Genomic DNA, 18,003 nt, shown 5'->3' with positions numbered 1-18,003 from the left:
TCATCCTGTTCATTACAAATATGCCCTCCCAGCTCCCACCAACCTTTCCATAGGGTCAGCAAAGGGGAGAAGGAGCTTTCTATAAGTGGTAGCACGAGAGAGAGCAACAGCTTTCCCTACCCTGACCTCGGTCCCCGGAGAGCGTGGCCTCACCCCAGGGCTTCCCAGGCACATCCCGGGGCACACAGCCCCCGGCCGGGCTGGCAGCGGTGGGAGCGCCAAGCACGGGGGCATTGCCCCGTGACACCCCCACCCCAGGAGCACGTCCCATCCGTACCTGCCTGGCACCAAAGGCTGAGCGCCACAGAGAGAGGAGCACCATGCTGGATGGAGGAAGGCTCCAGGGAGCTGAGCTCTTACACCAGGGGCTTTTTAAGCTTGTCAGGAGGATTGCCCTCAGCTGTGAGGAGTGTGGTGGCAGCAGGCAAGGGGCCAGGCTGAGCACCGCGGGGCAGGGGCAGGGGCAGGGGCAGGGCCACAGCAATGCTTTGGCCAAGAGATGAAGGGGACGTTTCTGCAGGTGGTTACCTCTCCAAAGCCATGTATTATCCAGGAAACAGGATGTGTTTATGCAGGACATGGGGAGATCTGGAGCCTAAAACGCACATTGGGAACCAAGTCCCTGGGAAAAGCGGTTCTCGGGGATCTGCCACCCCCCGGCCAGCCCGCTCCCCCAGCCGCCTGCAGAGGCTGCACAACCCAGGGCTTGATGGCTCACACCCCCTCGGCCAGCAGACGCGGTCCCTCGCCGGCGCCGGATCCCCCACCCCAGCAGCTGTTGTGGTGCCACTCCCCCATCGACGGGATCTCGCGAGGAGCCGATGGGAAGTTTCTCTTGAGAAAAAGCCATTCTGGCCCCGCGCGCTCTTGACAGCTGCCCTGGCCCACGGGCCAGCACCGGGTCACCCTGCCTGCGCCGAGGAGCTGCTCAGAGACCGGCTCTAAACCCAGCCCTGTCTGTCCCTGCTCAGAGGAAGCACTATTGTTTCTAGCTTCACGTGGAAAGGGTGGCTCTTGGCCCCAGCTGCTGCCCACGTGTTCCTTTCCCACCCAAAATAGTCGCTGCTGCCGTGGCCAGCAGTGCCGGGCCCGTCCCTGCATCCACCCGCACCCCCGTGAGCGGGGTCACGGCCCCGCCGGGGTCCTGGCACCCTCCGGTACCCCCTGCTCCTCCCGACGCTTCTGCCGGCACCTGCCAGCGGGGCAAGCGTTCCGCTTTGGGGACCACGGAGGATGGACGCCGACCCGAGGACAGAGGTGGTGGTTGTGGTGTTTGCTTTATTTCTTGTTTCTTGGAAGGACGAGCTGCCTGCCGGGGCACTGTGCACAGAGGGCTGACCGAATGCCCAACACGGTTTCAGATGCATTTGTGTTCTCTCTGCCTCCTAAGTGTACTTTCAAAGGATGTTTTGCATCGAAATAGGATTTTCCAGGGTGTTTGCACTGGTGAATTCAGTGTGTCCTAGGCTTCAAACAGCCACTAGAAAATTGCAAGATCTCAAAGTTCTTAAGAGAAAAAAAATATGTAATAAATATTCTTTAAGGGGCATTCAAATAATAAAGAATATCAGCCAAGCCAGACATGCTATCTAATTTAGTCTCCAGAGCAGGATCTGCTAATAGATCAGGGTAGGATTTGTGAATTACCATTTCACTTCTCCAGGGACTTTTCCTGAAATTATAATGGCTTTTTCTCCTCTTTTTTCATGAAACTGCCATGAAATAGTTCCCCATTATTAAGTATGAAACCTACCTAATTAGCACAATGACAGTCTTTAATGAGGCCCTGGCTGTATTCTGCAGCTTTGAAAGGAATGGTTAACACCAAACACAGGACAATAATTATAGAAACACGTTGCCCCATGAACTTGCCCCGTGGAAGGCAGCAACGGCAAACGAAGCTTGGGCGTCCAGATTTATTAGAAATCTCTGTTCTTGGGGTACGTTAAGCCTAGATGGGATCAGACGCACTGGCGTTAATTTGACGCCGATCACGTGCAAACACCAGGGATGAGTAACCTGGCACGAGGGGAGCGGCTCTTCCCCGGCACCGGGTATTTGCGGCCGAGGGGAGCAGGTGGCGGCTGGAGCCCGGCTGTGCCGGGGCGGAACGTCCCCTGCCAGAGCCCGGCGCTGGGCCGGAGGCAGGGGCGGCTCGGCCCAGGAGGCGTGAGGTGCCACTGGGCACTGCAGCATTCCCGCCCTCCTGCTCGGTTGGATGCGCAGCCCGGCCCCTTCCAAAGCCCCCAGCACAGCACTGCACCAGCCACCCCCGGGCGGATCCGGCACCACCGCAATGGGTGGCTGCTGGCTCTGGCGTAGTGTACAGAGGGGATTTGGCTCTTAGCATTAACAGAGGGCTTTTCCAGGAGCTGCTCCTCCCGCTGCCTCCCTGGGCTTCCCCTTCCCGCCGACGCTGACGCCCGGCTCTGCAGCCAGATGGCCTCCAGAAGGCTCTCAAATGTGCCTGTAATTAAAAAGCCTTTATTTTCAAAACCATTTCACAGCTTATTCTTCTGACAATGGGATGGGGCTTCTTAAGCTAATGCTGGGCAAGAGGAAAGGCAAATACCGGCTGGCTGCTGCCTGCCGCGCTGGCCTTTCCCACTGACACAGGTTGTATTTACTATTTACGCGCTGAAGCCGAGGAGCCACGTGCCCTGAAAAGCTGCGCCGCTGCTGAAGCCTCCCCGGAGCCAGAGCTCATCTTCCCTAACGATACTCAGCTCTGTCCCCGTTAACCATCCGTGCTGATGTGCCTAACGAACCTGAAAGCCGCTCTGACTGGAGACTGAGCAAATTTAACAATTTCCCCTCAATTCCCCGTGTACTGAATCCGGCAAGAAAGAAACAAATTGCCACATCCTTGCTGAACTAAGACCCATTTTATTCCAAGTCCAGCAGTGTTTTATTCACTCCAGCACATTCCCAGTCACCTTCATCGTATTATTAATCAGCAGCAGAATCGCTTCTACTTCTTTAAGCAGTGTTTCTGAAAACTGGACTACGCTCCTTTAATCATAGTCATAGAAGTTCTAGTCATAGAATATTAGTTATAGAATAGAAGTTATAGAATATCTCGTGTTGGAAAGGACCCGTAAGGATCATCGCGTCCAACTCCCTGCTCCTCGCAGGACCGCCAAAAACTAAGCCACAGCGTCCTTGTCTCTGCAGAGAGAGGCTGTATTTTCTTTCTCTTTCCTTTTGTTCAAGTTCATTTGTATCCACGTGGCATTTCTAATGGAGGAGTCGTAGCCCCTTCCAGCTGGCAGGCAGTCCCGGGTGCTGCTTTTAAAGCATAAATAAACCCTGGTTTTCTGCAGCAATTTCCCTCCGGCAAGGCTGGGCTGTGGCCGCGCTGGGGGAGCCCCCACAGCCCCTCAGCTCTGCCCCGGCTCAGCCTCCCGCTGGGGCCGATCCCCCCTTTCCGCAGCCGGGGGGTCGGTCCTGGCCCGCTCCAGCGGCTTCTCATCTGCGCCTGTTTCAGGAGCGTCTCCTGCAATATCGGTGTTGAGCAAAGCCTTGAGCTGGCTCAGATTTCTTGGCTGTCGCTGAACAGGAAAGAGAAAGGGGGAAAATCAATATCCCACAAAGAAGAAGCGGCTGATCCTGTGTCGGTCCTCACCTTGGGCCGGCTGGAGGTGGATTCGGGAGGCACTTCCCGACATGCTATAAATGCACGCTGAACTCCCCCGCAGCAGGACACGGGCTCCGGGATGCGGGGGGAGATGGGGGGTCCCTGCCCACCCTTGCCCTGCCCTTTGCACCAAAGCCCACCCTGGCCTTGCCGCCGGCGCGGGGGGAAGGGGCTGGATGTGGTGTGGGAGAGGAGGGAGCGCAGCTTTGGGCTGACCCTGGTCACCGCTGTCACCTCCTCCCGCAGGCTGGCACCGGGTCCCGTGGGCAGAGGAGCCACTCTGGCAGGAGCAGAGCCGGGTGCTCGTGGCACAGGGGGGGTTCGTGCCGGCTTCACCACCCGGCCCCAGTGCTGGCCCCGGGGGGGCTTAGGGGAGTCCCACCACTCAGGCAACCAGGAGGGAGATCTGCTCCCTCACGGACAGACCAAGCCGGCAATTCAGGCTGGACCTTCCCAGAGGGCTTCGCCGCATTCGCGACATCGGGCTGGAGTGAGCAATGTGACATTTCGAACCTAGAGATAACGAACGTGACATTCTGTCAGGTTTAATTAGTCCCCGTGCTCCGTCGGTCCAGCCCCGCGGAGGCAGCGCTGGGCTGAGGGCTGGCAGAGCAGGCGGCCGTCACCTCCCAGCGCTCCGAAGCGCAGGGAGCGGGGGGGAGACGCTGGGGCTGAGAAAAGCCGCTGCCCGATGGAGCAGTTGCTTTATTCTTAAGTGCTTACGCTGACAGCAACCTGCCTTCGCCTAGTTGGGATAACTGAAGGGTCGCTCCAGGCCCCTGCATTGTATTTTCTGTCCTCCGTGGTCTGTTACAACCTTCTGGGGCTGGAAAAGCTCCTCAGAGGACTGACGGGTGTCTCCAGAGCGCAGGAACATTGCGGAATCTTTCACCCCTGCTCCAGACTGAAGGCATTGCAGCACCAGGTCCCTCCTGAAGGGCAGCATGGAATGAGGTCCCAGTTAGTGACTCTGTAGCCGCGTTGGCAGCTGCGTGGGCAGCGGCCGTGGCGGGCAGTGGTGTAACGTGGCAAGGAACACGCTCCCCGAGCACGTCCATGTGCCCGCGGCTCTGCCAACCGCCTCCAGCCCAGGAGCTCTCCTGTCAGCCAGCGCCAAGGGCCAAAGGCAGCCGGGAGAAGTGTCCTGGGGACTTGGGGGACCTGGTCTCTCCCTCACCCCTGCGAGGGCAAAAGGAGCCGCTCAGGCCCTGGGAGCCACCGCTGCCCACGTCCTCGCAGTGCCCAGCACGTTCCCTTCCCCGGGGCCGTGATCACACAACCCTGCGCAGCCCCGAGGACGCTGCGGGCATTCGGTCCCGTTCTGGGGTCACTCGGCTGCAGCTCTCCCGGGCGACCGGCTCAGACTTTCCCCCTCCTGGTCTGTTCATTCCGTTCCAGACCAATTACTGAGGGTTTGCACCCAAAGGCCAGGCGTTTGTGCGCGCAGCTGCCTGATCTGCATGCGCTCCTGCTAATTGTGGGGAAACGAGTCGTGGTCGGTTTTGTACAGAGTTTCTGGTACCCTGAACTGAGCTCTGCTTCTAAAAAGGAGAGACTGGGTCCCCTGGATTTAAAAGAATTCAAAAGGGGATCTTTCTAGTTGCTGCTCACCTGGTTTTCAAACACATCACTGGCGTTAGCAGCGCTGGTAGCAAAAGTAGCTGAGCTTTTCACGGAATATCTGTGTTATTTGCCATCTTAAGGTGTCTCCTAACATGAGTGGGAACAAACACTCTGCTTGCAGCTGCAGAGTCTTGGGATATTCACTGGAGATAAGATGCATTGTCAGGAAAAGCGGAGCTAAAATCCTCCTTCTGCAGAGTTCTATGGCACCTCTAAATCACTCTAAGATGGACGGGATGAGCCACTCTTACCCCATCTGTAAAACAGCAAAACCTGGGGGTTTACTGCAAACACCCGGCGGGCGATTCCTCCCACCTCCTCGCCCTCTGCTCAGGAAGAGCGGTGCCACCCTGCCCTGCTGCGAGGCGGCAGGTCGGGACGGGATGGGACGGGACGGGACGGGACGGGATGGGACGGGACGGGACGGGATGGGCTCTGGCCGCCCTGTGCCGAGCCCCAGGCACAGGAGTGGCCCCAGGCCACGAGCAGCACGGCGGGTGATGGGGTGGCTGCCTGGCGGGGACGGCGCTGGCGTCCAACCCGGGCGGGGGACACGTCTGCCGCCGCGTGGCGAGGGCTCAATGAAGCTCATGCCCTTTGTGCGCGCGTTGAAATCTCTTCTGGAACAACCTGTCACTCCTGCAGCATGTCAAAGGTACATTTCCTCCTATCCCTACCGGAGGGGATTATGGTCCCAGCAGGGGTTCAGGTTTTTTGCCATAATATGATTTAATGTGACAACTGCAATTAGATGTGACACATCTTTGCAAGAATTCACTACCTTGGAAAAATCACAAACAAGCTTAAAATAAAACAGAATGTGTAGACTCACCTCTCTGCACATCGCAGCTGGAAAAAATAAGCACCGAGTTAAGGACTTTTCAGCGCTTCCTTTGGGAGACAGCAAAGTCAAGAACACGATACTATAAATTAATTATTTAGATCCCAGCCCTGCAATGAGAGCCATCTGGCCAGATGCCTTTACCCTTACCCCAGCCCCCTCGGAGTTAACAGCACTCCATGCAGAAAGAAAGAACTACCCACATGTGGCTCTTAATGGGCTGAGGCTTCAGCCCCTGGCCTGGAACAGGCAGAAATAGAACAAAAATGACTCCTAGCACTTGGGTTCCCCAGCCGCTTAGTTTCCTCTGGCATTAAGACAACGCGTTAAACCTACGGTGCCTTTGTAAACGTCCATGTCCGTACACCGAGCCCTTCGCTCTGGGCTGCCCCAGCCCGAGCTGCCCCGCGTCCCTCCCAGCCCCGCACCCGCGTCGCGCCGCGGGAAGAGCCGGCACCGGGAGATTCCCTCCAGGCCGCGTACCTGCGGCTGCGCCTCGTCCACAGGGCTCAGACAATTCATTATGCACCTCGAGATTAATCCTCATTTCCACCCCGTGGGGCCCCCCATTTACACTCCAGTCACTGGAGTGATGAGACATTATTTTCATTTGCCTCAGTCTTAAATTAAAGTGGATGGTCAATTCCATTGTCTCTGATTTTTCAGTTCATGGGCTTCAAGTTGCAGCATCGCCAGAGTGTCCTCCATGTACCAGAGATGGGGGCTGAGGGGGAAGAAAATCCTGTGTCTGGAAGAAGCCCTGGAGGAAGCAGGCAGAGGCTTTGGAGGTCCCGGAATAACCCCAGCATCGGCAAGAGCGGAGCGTGCGGAGCAGCACGGCCGAGGACACACCGAGGAGCCCTGCCTGCCTTTCCCGGGAAGAGACAAGAGGGAAAGAGTTAAAAGCTGTCTCCAGGCAGGAGAACAAAAACGCTATTGCACTCATCTTGCTTGCTACGCTCATCTAATTACGTTATTTAACAGGATACCCTCTCATTGATTTTAATTACTCACATAATTTGGGAAGTAATTCACAGTACATCCCTGCAGGGTGCATGAGTCTGAGTTGGGAACAATGTGCTCGAGTCTTCCTGGCTACATGAAAGGAGAAGATGGGGAGGACGAGCCGGCAGGCCGGGGACGTGACCGTGGTGGCTCGTTCCCGCGGGGAAGATGTCCCCGGCTGGATCTCCACCAGCGCTGGGGAGGTCAGCGAGGCGGCATCGCGCTGCAACACAATATTATCACACACGGGTACTGACGCAGGTCCGCTGCCGGACGGCAGTTGCCCCACTCCCACCTGCACAGCCCCGGCCCCGCGGGGATTTTCTGGATTCCTCTTCCCGCGGGAGGCGGCGATGCTGCAGCCCCGGCCCCCAGCTGCCGCCCGCGTGGGGCGGCTGAACGCCATTCAAGGAGCTCCTTGTCCCCCGCCGTCCCCGTCCCCCCTCGTGGAGCAGCTGCGGATTAATTGGCCCTTTGATATCGGAGGTTTCTGCCAGGGACGATTCGCTCGTGTCCCGCTGACGGGGGGAGACGCTTGTCCCTTCCAGCGCCCAGACAGCCGCCCCCAGCTCTCCCTGCAAACGCCCCCGCAGCAAAGACCCGCTCTCCATCCCCAAGGGCAGTTAAACAAACAGTCCTCATCCTTGTTGACCATTAAAAATGCTTTTAACCCCAGTCCTCCTGCAATTTTAATGTTTTTTTTTAAACACAGCTGCACACAGTTTAGCAAAATCGGGTTGTGCATCCCCCAGCACACACTTGTTTGGTTTCTTCACCGTCTTTTGTAAGTTCCGACTTAATTAGGATGCAAACAATCCCAGAGGAATGTTTAATTAATATTATAAAGCAACAATGGGATGATTAAGCAAGTCTGGGCAGCTGCTATTTATACACAGGGCATGTGGCACTTGTTGGGGGCGAGCGTGTCAAGGAAAAATCATTCCACGGACCTCTCTGTGCAATTTTATTGCTTGTTTTAATTGTCTGGCTCAGTCCTTTTCTCCTCTTTGTGTTCGCTCAGGCAGAGCGAGAGAAACAGAGATTTAGCTCAGAGTCTCTTGTTCAGGATAATTACAGAGTGAAAGCTTCCAGCCGAGGAGTCTCTCCCCCACCCCTTCTGTCTCCCCCAGCCACGAGCTCTCCAGAAACAACCCAGCAGAAGCTTCGGGCAACACATGCCCTAAAACTGGTCCAGGAATAGCATCGGTGCGGTCCCTTCAAGCAGAAAAACGTCCCAGAGGATGGAGGCAGCTTTTGGGCTGAAAGAGGCGGAGGGGCTTTGCCAGGAGCAGCAGCAACCGCTCGGCTCCCCTGTGCCAGGGAATGGGGTGGGATGGGGTGGGATGGGATGGGGTGGGATGGGGTACATCCTGGGTTGCAGCGTGGGGGCGTCCGGAGCAGGCAGCCAGCAACAGCTCCCACCCCCCTGGAATTAAATCTATTCCTCAAATGGTTAAGGGATGCTCTCATTGCACAGTGGCTTCATGGCATTGGGCTTTAGGGCATTTGCTACTTAGAAAATATTTCTTCTTTGCTTCTCAGAAGCCTGCGTGCAACCTGAAGTAATTGTATTTGCCTTGGGTTGAACTCTTTTTTTCAGTTTCTAAAAATAAACACTTGATTTCTTCTACTTCCCATAGAGCCGTCTCTACTGAGAGCAGCAACCAAACAGATTGATAAAAAATTAAAGGAAGTGGGAAATCCAACAGAAGTGAAGTGAGACGGCAACAGCACACCCCCAACCCCGTTAGGAATGCACAGCTCCCATAATGCGCATTTTCCAGGGGCAGGCACCTGACTGCAGCGACCGGGAACGCGGCTGGCCCTGAGCCCCAGCTCCAGGGGGTGTTCGGGCACGTTGTGCCTCCCTCGCTGGGGCCGAGCCCCGGGAGAGCGGCGGGTGCCAGCCCTGCACCCAGCGCGGGCTGCAGCGGGGCTCGGGGCCGGGCACCCCAGCACAGCCCCCGGGGAAACCCCTCCCCAGCCTTTCCCCTGGAAAATCTGCTTCTGGCAGCTCAAAGAGCTCGGTCCCAGCAGCGGAGAGACACCGAGGAGCCTTTTCCCTCCTTCCCAAGGGCAGTGGCTTTGCCTCCAGCTGCTCTGACTCATCCTTACGTGTCTTATTTGCCACCTCACACTTATTCAGTTATTACTTCAGTCCTGGCCCCACTCTGGGAAGCTTATCTCACACCGAATCCTTCCCGGTCAAGCCCTAAACACCGATTGTTTCAGAAGGAGAGGGCCAAAAGCTGCCTGTCGGCTGCTGATCAGGCACTGATTATGTATGGAATAAAGGGGAATACCCTGAGCTCAGGAGTGCAGCAAATCCAGGTCCCGCTTCTGCCAAAACTGGTGTGAAATGTGCTGCGGGACAGCCCAGCTGTGACACCATCACACGGCGGTTTTTACGCAGCGACATTGCATGGCTCAGGTGCACGGAGCCCGAGCAGCCGCGAACGCCAGCCCCGAGAGCAGCTTCCATGCTTTCTGCTCTGCTCCCCTGTCATCCTGACTCGTAAAACCTGGCTGGGGCTGGGGCTGACGGCCGCAGCTCCTGGCAGAGGCTCCCCACGTCTCCCCTCCGTCGGCGACCGCAGGAGCGACCTGCCAAGGCAGGAGCGGAGGCTGCCGTCCCCCAGCAGCCACGACTCTGCTTCTGGGGTTTCAGAGAGCTGGGGCCATTGTTAGAGGACTCCTTTAGCTCGACTCCACCTCCTGAGGATGCTCTGTTCTTCTAACGTCTTGGAAGAGCTCTGAAAGTTCACTGGTAATGAGGAAACCCTTAAACAACCGCTAAGGAACAGGACATCGAGAGTTTCTTGGAGAAAAGCAGAGAGAGGGCACTGAAAGAGTTAACTGTTGAAGTCCCAACCGATGACAAGACCATACATTCAACGTGGTTTCTCTTAAACCAAGGTTGGTGTTTCTGCCCTCCTGGAGGTTGGTGTTTCTGCCCTCCCCGGCTGGGTGCGGGCGCTGTCTCCCAGCCCCGGAGCGACCTGTGGGCCAGCGGCTGCGGCCAACGGGCACGTTCATCCTCCCCAGCACCAGGGCCCTGAATGGATTTTCATGTCAGAACTGAGTCAGTACATTCAGATCAGAAAACTTCACTCCAAGGGCAGCAAAGCACGTGTTATCGTTTGCTCAGTCACGGCCTGCGATACACTGAGAGGACAAATAAGCACCTCTCTGTGCCGCAGTCCTGCAGAAAATGGATGCTTTCTCTTATTTCCATTTAAATTCATGTATGTTTCCAGTGGGATTTCAGAAAACAAGAGGCTTCTGTTTGCCGTTTATGTTTCTTGCCAGAATTCTGGTACTTTGCACTAGACAATATCGAGAGTCAGTTGACCGAGGAGCGCGTTACAGGAGAGAAACCCGCGGGGACGTAAGCGTTGGCTTTGCTGCGTTATGGAAAGATGCTCCAGTTCAGTTTGTCTTTGCTGTGACGCTCTGGGCTGATGGCGGCGCAGGTTGAGCTGCGGGTTTGCCAAAGTCCAGCCTCTGCCCTTTGCTCCGGGATTACGCCGTGCCTTTCCCTCTTCCTGCAGATGAACCATGCGCGGTGTGGGAGACAGCCAGGATCGGGTCTCCCTCGTTTCAAACATCATTTATCATACGGGATTATCCCGCAGGGGCGCCTGTGCAGTCATATTTAATAACATAAACTGCTTCAAATCAAATGACTTCTCCTGTGAATTTAAGCCACGCTGACGCGGCAGCTTGACACTGCTTATTTCCACGGCTAAATGAAAAATGGTCGTAGGACGCTGGATGTCTGTGCCCCGCAAAATGTTGCATCCACACACCGAGCCCGGGGAAGGCTGAGCCAAGGGGTAACGCATCTGAAGTCAGTTTGGCTGATGATTTGTACGCGCTTGGGGAGGGAAGGGCAGCAGAGCTGCAGCACCGCTTGCTTCCACTCAGCTCCACCGTAATTCACTCAAAATGGGCTGCAAGAAGCTTGATTTGTATTTAAAATACTTGCGGGGAAAAAAAGGCAAGATTATTGTTAACTTGGATTTTGCCGAGGAGCTGAGCTGGCGGCGGCTGCTGCTCTCCGTGGGGTCGTTCTGAAGGACACCCAGAGGTTTCTCAGGTTTCTTGGCTGCGAAACAGTGCTCCATGGAAACGAATCCCGGGAGCCCCCGGCAGCATCCTGCGAGCAAAGGTGGTCCTTCAGCACAGCACGAGGTGGTCGTCACCCACTGCCAGCGGCCAGAGGCTGCCGGCGCTGCCTCGCCGGGCTCCATAATGCCCCAGTGTGCTCGGCCCCATGAATTTGTCCTTTGTTGCTGGATCTGGGGCCGCAGCGGCGCAGAGCAGCTGCCGTCCGTGCCCGTGCTGCTGCCGCCCAGCCCGCAGGCACGAGCACGGGAGCGCTGCCAGCGCCCGGAGCATCCTCCCACCGCGGCACAACGGGCTCCTTATGCACCCCTGAGCCACCGCGACCCACCAGCAAAGAGGGTGGCTTCTGGCCTTAAACACGGGCACCACCCAAAGAAAATGCCATGGATGTTTGAACTCGGGCTTCTGCCTGGGACTGCGAGAGCGGCCGTGCCGGGGCCAGCGCTACGGCGGAGTCGGGCTCGTCTAAACGATTCCTCTGTCCCAAAAGCGCTGGTGCAATCGGGATTTGGTCAAGAGCTGGCAAGGCCAGGGCAGCAGGACGGGCACCTTGGGCTTCCGCACAGGGCTGCAACTCCAGCTGCGGCACTGACTTGTCCAAAATCTCTGACAATTGATTTAATCTTCCCCTGCTGCTCCCTCCGAAGCGCATCCCGTCGGAGACGAGGGATGGAGGATCCCGGACGCTGTAGATGAGGGGGTGTCACTCACCGCTCTGGCCTCTGCCAGCTGCTGACAGACATGAGGAATGAGCTGAGTTTACTTGTGTGCAAGTTCTCTGCGAAGTGAGGGAGAAAAGGCTTGTTTCAGTCCCAGGATAATACAAATGCTGTTTCCCAACGCTGGGATTAGCAAGTAACTGAGCTGAAGCCCAGAGCCCGGCCAGGAGCAGCCACGTTAGCACAGCACTGTGCCAGGGCAACTGCGAGCTTGCAGCATGGCTAATTAGCCCTGGCATAGCCTCTAATTAGGCTGTTTCTAGAGCTGGCTTGGGGCTCTGCACTGAGCTGCCCCAGGCTGGGGACTCGGAGGGCAAACGTTGGCCAAACCTGCCAGTCCCCGGCTCCGGCGCGGGCAGAGCAGCCCCCGAGGTGCCGGCAGCAGAGCAGGAGCAGGAGCAGCTCCTGTCCCTGCTCACAGCAGCACCCTCGGGAAGGGGAACTGGTTTTCCAGGTGAGTGGTGGGTGAAACCACCACAAACCCCGCACGGCACCTTGGCGGCTGAACGCCTTCACTGGTAGCGAAGCCCAGATAAAAGTCCAGGAAGCCCCAGAGGCCCTGAGCTCGGCCGAGCGTTGGGTTTGCTGCTGGGCATTTTCTTCTTTTGTGCTGCCACTTCGTGATGCTGCTGGGGACCTCCCAGAGCAGCTCCTCTCCCTCCTCCTGCAGCCGGCTTGTCTGGGTTTGGGAAGAGCCCGGGGATGCTCCGCAGCGGCAGGGCCGACGCTGCAGCCGGGGCCGGGCTCAGGCTGCGGAGCATCCGCGGGAGGAGGGACGGCTCCTGCCCGGCCACGCACTGAAGCGGCACCGTGTCTGCCGAAAAATTCAATCTCAGCTCTTCAGTGCCCAGTCCTGGCAACATAAATAAAACATTCATTAGCTCTGGTGACTTCTGCAACAGCACGTCTCTCCTGCACCAGCATCGCTGCTCTTCCTGAAGACGTGACGTCTCCTTCCACAGCTCCTGCTTGTGTGTTTGGATCAAAATGAAAACTTGCAATTACAACTTTCTGGCGATGCAGGGCGTTACCAGGCCCTTACCATCTGCTCCGACCTACATTAGATGGGAAAATGTGGTTTAAAATAACCTTTAGATAACACAGAAAATAGATAAATACAGACTGAGAAGTTCAAGAACAGCGTATTTGCACAGACAGCAGCGAATCAGGGGCTGAATTTGTGCACGGCTCAAATCAACACAAATAGGAGCTGGATGACTTTGGGGACTGCGGGGCTTCATTGAAATTTTAAATGTGCTCCTTTCCTCGGAGCAAAATGTTACTTTGCTTGACTGGATGCTGGTCACAAGCGGAAGCAAGTGACTACTGGAAGGTTTTTATTCCGCTCTTTCTTCAGGACACGCTTCAGCAAACCCATTTTTAACCCAGGGGAAGATTAAACACCGAGTGCTTCAGGACGGGCTGTCTGGACACAAAACTCCGTGTCACCTGCTGCGGTGCGTCTAAGGGCAGAACCGGGGCTATTGTGCTAAAAGCCCCAGGAGGAACAAACCACCCCGCCCGGCAGCGCGGAGGCGGGCGCGGTGCGGGTCCCGCGGGGGGGGCGGACCCCGCAAACCCCGTCACCCCGCGCGGGGAGTCCCCGGCGCCTTCACCCGCTGCCCGACACCGCCATCTAGCGGCGCAGAGAGCCCCGGGAGCCGCTTCCCGCCCCTCGCCGCTCCCGGCAGCCCTCGCACCCCGCTCACCGCCCGTCCCGCAAGGCGGAGCGCCCCGGGCCCCGCCGGCCCCCCCCCGCCTCCGCCGGGCAGCCCCCAGCGCCCCCCCCCACCCCGCCCCAGCGGCGTCTCCCCGCGGCGCCCCCGCGCCCCCCCCTCCCCCCGCCGCTGGGAGCCGGCCCGGGGGGCTCCAGCACAGCCCGCTCCGGCAAACGGTGCCACGGCGGGGGCCGGACTCGCCTGCCCTCCCCCCGAGCAAGCCGTTGCGCGGCGGCAGCCGCTGCAGGGACGCAGAGTTGGGCAGGGACACGGCAAAGCAGCCCCGTCCCCGCGCCCCCCCAGCCGCGCCGGCAGCAGGGCAACATCGCCCGCTTTTCCAGATAAAACACACTTTGCATTTATGAAATCGGGTGTGATGAACTTACGTACCGCACCGTGGCTAGAAAATTCAGGTTAGGTTTCCATTTTTATAGAAGAGACATCTAGCAATCAGCAGGTACATTAAAATTACTTTATTACTAAAATATTTTTACATTTAGTAAAGATAACCAACCTGCAAATACCATGCTTCTGCTCCTCCTGAAAAAGGAAGCGCAAAGGTAGGCTGAAGACAACCAGCTAAGTAACTACGTTTGTCCTAGTAGCTTGTAAGTAGGCAGATGTGTTCACATTATCATCATCCAAATATTTTCATCCAGTCTGGGCTGCATTTAGAAACTGGGATCTCTGTATAATTCAGCTGCATCAGTAACACAGATTTAGAAAAACCTATTTATAGAAATTTCTCCCCCTTGGTTTCCAATAAAACTATACAACAGGTCCAGGAACAACTGTTCACCAGCTCTCACATTTAGATTTCCCATTTAAACAACCAGGACAAAGTCGGTCCTGAGTTCTCTCCACTGTGAAGATACATTTCTCTTCTCACTTACGCAGAAGCGAAGCAGGAGCAAGTCCTCCAACACTGCAGGAACTGCAGCCGCGTCACACCGAGGACGGGACGGGGGCCCCGCAGCTCCCAGAGCTGTTCTTTCACTTGCACACACACAGGAGGATCGGGGCAGAGCACCCACGGGTCTCTTCATACCCGCTCTTTGAAACTCTATGAAACCAACAGGCATTGGCGGGGGGGGGGGAAGAGACAAACCCCAACAAACCCCAAATGAAAGTGAAACCCCTTCAGCTGACTGTGCGGATCAGGTAAGGCTGGCCAGATTTTGTCTAGAAACGTACAGCCACCGTTTGCTTTGTTGAAATTGTGTTTAGACAGAACCAATTCTCACCTGCACAGCTCCGTGTCGAGACGCTGAGCGTGAGGGATCACCGCGGGCTCCTGCTCGGCACGGGCACTGCCACCACGGGGACTCCACCCCAAGGGACACCATCGCGTGACACCGAGGAGCATCGTAGAAGTCAGACCTTCATACAGCATTTAACCAAATTTGTACATATAAAAATAATTGTACAGAGGAAGTATTTTTTGCAGAATACAATCGTTAAACATTCAAAAGAATATACAAAACTAATTAAAAGTAGCTTTCTGTACTTCACTGTGTGTATGATTAAATACATCCAACAAGGAGGGGGCGTGAAGACATCGCATCAGCATAACGACATACTGGTGGGATTTGCTTTAACAAAATACTCCATCTACCAGAATGGAAGAGGAATTCACAAAAAAAAAAAAAAAGGTACAAAAACCAAAGCCTGGAAACCGTAACAAAAACACAGAAACAAAATGAAAATGTACTAAAATTTAATCATTCATAAAAGCTGTAATTTAATCTGTGACAGTAAAACACAAGAAGCAATATTAGAGTTGGTTTAGTATATTATATATTTTTGCTTTTAAAGCCATAGAAATCAGTTATCCCAGTTTTTTTCCTATAAAAGACCCATTTTTCCAAAGCATTATGCACAAACATTTTTAATTAGAATATAATGGCAGAATGAAAATAATGATATTCCATAACTTTTAAATATAAAATGAAGTCAATGACTCAAAAAAGTTATTTGTTGCAGTGAGTTCAAAGGGAAATTTCAGATAATATATATCTATAGTTATAGATATAAAATATAATGGTGGAACGTTTTTAGTGCTTGATGGGGAGAAATTATGATAAAAGGGTCAATATGAAATCTTAATTATAGTAGCAATATCTAACATTTGAAATGCATCCATGCTCCTTTGTATAATCATACACTAGAGTCAATTATATTTCTTTTCACATCTGTTAACTGCTATTGCAAAGGAGGAGTATTATTGTCTTAGATTTCCAAGAGATATACACAGAGCAATTTCTTTTTCCGGGGACTGTGTGCAAACCATTTTAAGATCTAAATTCTTCTCGTAGTATATAAAAACAGGAGAAGCTTCTTCAGATATGTTATTAATTTCCATAAGGTTTTGAAGTCGGGAATGCTGGCACTTTCCATTTAGGCAACAGTTCTTCATTCCTGCAAATCTAGAAAAAGTAAAGAAAGAGATGATGGAGGGACGCTGCTCGTCCTGCCCATGAGAGGAGGGATCTCCTGACAGCTTCCCCGGACAACGGCCCGCACCCAGCCCCGCAAAACCACGCCGCGTTTCAGCGGGAAGAGCTCGTCTTCCTCCAGCACCGGGGTTTGTTCCTACCGTCCTCCGAGTTCGCAGGTATGGAAAGAAAGGAGACTCTGGGAACTGTAACTCTGAGAAACAAGTTCTTGTTTGCCCTGCCCGGCGCAGGGCAGTGACAGTGACAGCCAGCCGCCACCCCGCCGCTCTGCCGGGTTAACCGCAGCGCTCGGCAGCTCCTCTGCGTTACCAGACTGGCAGCCTTCAAGAGGATTTGGAATTCAGCAGCGGATGAACAATTTACGCGAGAGGGATTTCATCTTTTACGTCTCTGAGGTGCTCCTAAACTCTAATGAGCTGGAGACCTCCCCAAGCCCTGTTCCAGCTGTAACAACAAGCAATGAACTGGGAAGAGATTTACAAAGAATGGGAGAGACACCGTGAAGTGTTTTGACCACCCAGAGCAGATCTGGGGGCGTGGGTAGAAGTCAGCGTCACGAGCAGGCTCATCAGCGACTGACTGAACCCAGGAACTCCCTCAGCAGTTGTCCCGGCGCTACGCCGGGCTCCGCAGTGTGGGATCCCGGGCAGAGCCACACAGAGCCCGGCAGGGACCACCTCATCCTGGGCGACACCACACTACCCAAAATCAGATATATCACCTGAGGAACAGGAAAAGCCACTTGAGAGTACTCCTCAATCGCTTTTCCTAAAGCCGTTGTTTCCCCACAACCCTAAGCTATTCTTTTCTGGCATTCGAAGCTCAGGGTAAGAGACTCATCAATCAATAAAGCACAAGTCATTAGAAGCCGGGTTAACTGCAGAGCTCCACTTATCCTACGCTCAGTGAAACCCGGGCTACATAAATGGCCATCTACAGCATGAACTTCAGATCTGGCAGAGACGGAGCCACTTGCTTTCAGGAATTCATCCCCGAAATCCTTCTACGACCAGGAGATTGTTTTAAACCCTGTAGGACAAGGGTGCTTGAGTCGCTTTGCCCACTACACTGCACCTATTTATGAAACTAAGGAACAGAACAGAGAGCTTCTGACGGGTCACAGCAGTCGCCAGAAGCTGTTGGTCTGTGCAGGCTCGGGTCGCGCAGGCAGCCGGCCCAGCCCTAGCGCTGCGGAGAGTCCATTCCTCCCCAACTCCTGCCGCTGCCTCGCAGGCTGGACATGCTTCGTGCTGCACCCACCACCCGGGACGATGACTTGCCTTCTGACCGCTCCTCACTTCCTAGCGCCCAGACGGGCCGTTTACCCCGCACGCTCCCTGCCTCCGACAGTGCCACGCAGCTCATGCGTGCCAACACGCCACCAGCTCGCGGGCAGCCTGGCTGGTATTTCTGTCCAAAACCTGAAGCTACAGAAATGCTGTTTTCTTTTGGGAGCACGAGAGAAGAGCTGTAAGCACATGGAGTACCCTGCCAAGATACACAGGAAGATTATTTATAGCTATGTCCAACCTTGGGGTGGTTTTTTTTTTTTTCATTTTTGTTTTGGGGTTTTTTTTTGGTGGGCAGCTTTTTATTTCTGCGCCACTGAAATCCACATCCCACCCAAAACAATTTGCCATTGTCCCCACAGGACCGGGACGGCAGCTGCACCAATAACACAAATACATAGATGGTACCACATTTCAGCAGAGGATAAAAAGGAAGCAAAACTGAGCCATGGTGGCCCAGAGCACGGGGTCACAAAACAGAACCTGCAAGAGTAAAAGGGAAGTTCCTGCTCCGTCGCACTCATCAACACAAGCAAAAGGGGAAAGGGAGAGAAGCAGATATTCCTCTGCCAGGTCAGTCAGTAGAA

General features: G+C 55.0%; 1 protein-coding gene across 2 annotated transcripts in view; it reads right to left on the bottom strand.

Annotated features, from left to right (window-relative positions):
- Nucleotides 1-15,371: 15,371 nt before the first annotated feature.
- The window catches only part of RAP1A (RAP1A, member of RAS oncogene family), a 39,374-nt gene continuing 36,742 nt past the window's right edge, over nucleotides 15,372-18,003 (bottom strand). For both annotated transcript variants that reach the window (XM_054181117.1, XM_054181118.1), the window contains exon 9: nucleotides 15,372-16,097. The gene's annotated coding sequence lies outside the window, so the exon portion shown is untranslated. The remainder of the gene's footprint in view (nucleotides 16,098-18,003) is intronic.

This window comes from Rissa tridactyla, chromosome 21, assembly GCF_028500815.1.
Source record: "Rissa tridactyla isolate bRisTri1 chromosome 21, bRisTri1.patW.cur.20221130, whole genome shotgun sequence".
NCBI classification, from domain to species: Eukaryota; Metazoa; Chordata; class Aves; order Charadriiformes; family Laridae; genus Rissa; species Rissa tridactyla.
This window is presented reverse-complemented; position numbering and strand designations above follow the sequence as displayed.